Below are 1,622 nucleotides of genomic sequence, written 5' to 3' on the forward strand. Positions count from 1 at the left end.
ATACAATTTACTATCGACATTATTGTGGAATTGCAATAGGAACTCGAGCTGCTCCAGTGATTGCGAACCTTGTAATGGGTTACCTAGAACTCAAAATATACCAATCATCACTACAAAAATATGGCACTTCATTTCATTGCTATTTAAAGGATAACTGTAAGAGGTATTTAGATGATTGCTTTATACTTTGGAAAGATAGCTTGAGCAAACTCCTCAATTTCAAAATAATACTCAACAATATCAATAGCAGCATACAATTCACCATGAAACACAGCAATAAACAACTCCCTTTTCTTGATATCCTAATTAAAATAGTCAATAATCACATCGAAATGGACATCTTCTATAAATCCACAGATTCAAAACAATACCTATTATTCAACTCATGCCACCCCAAACACATAATAATTAATATACCTTATAATCTAGTGAAAAGAACCTGTACCAGAGTTTCGGACACCAATACTCGTGAACGATGACTCCTTGAACTCAGATCAATACTAATCAAGACACATTAACCCAACATCATTAATAAATGATTGGATTAAACAAGCAAAGGAAAGAGACATACGAACATTAAGGGAAGTCAACTGAAATACTACACCAGACTTAAAAATACTCCCATGCATCTCCACACACAACCCTAGAAACAATGAAGCCTTCAACATTATCATCCAAAATCTTCCCGTCCTCACAGGAGATAAAACAATAAACGAAATTTTAGGCTCACACAAAATTATCAAGAGCAAATGCAACCGAAATCATTGAAAAAAATATTAACCAACGCAAGACTATGTCCATTAACAAAGGAACCAAAAGTAAAAAAATGCGGTCAGCCTAATTGTGGCACATGCCCCCACCTTTTGGAGAGTACAGAGTTCCACTTTAAGCAAGGTGAAATATTTAAGATAAAATCAAATTTCACCTGTGCCTCGGAAAACCTTATCTATGCCATTATCTGCTTAGAATGCGGTAATCATTATATAGGCCAAACAGGAATGTCACTCCGTCGAAGACAAATCCGCAACTCACAATACAGACAGTTACAGGTCAGTGAACACATAGAAAGATGTGCTAGGAATCTTAATCCTAACTTCCAAATTTTCCTTTTATATCACTGTTCACAGAACACCTCAGTTCAACAAAGAATGACTAAAGGAGCAACTTTCATCCATAACTCAACATGGACACATGACATAATATAGAACACTACTAACCTTACCATTAATACAACTAATTCCCAAGCATTCCATACACCATTCATATTACAGTATGACATCTACCCTAATTGCACCACTCCCAGAACTACTTACCTCCCTTGCATATAATCTTTTTACTCAGGGACTAGTAGACCCGACACCTTTTGGTAATCGGTGCGCATTCAAAGCCAGCGAGCAGCAATTGAAGAAACTGGTATGACTTTGAATCCCTTTAACAATTCAAAATAATGACTTAATTCTACCTCAGTTTATCTAATTGTATATATTTATCGTTACTTTTCATTAAAAAAAGCCTTTATTTTTTTATATCCAATGTGCATTTTCACTTTTTTCTTCTTACTTCCCCATATAAGTAACACGTGTAGTTTATTTTATCTCTGAAACCTATTTATATTATATATA

Source organism: Octopus bimaculoides, chromosome 12 (assembly GCF_001194135.2).
Source record: "Octopus bimaculoides isolate UCB-OBI-ISO-001 chromosome 12, ASM119413v2, whole genome shotgun sequence".
Classification (NCBI taxonomy): domain Eukaryota; kingdom Metazoa; phylum Mollusca; class Cephalopoda; order Octopoda; family Octopodidae; genus Octopus; species Octopus bimaculoides.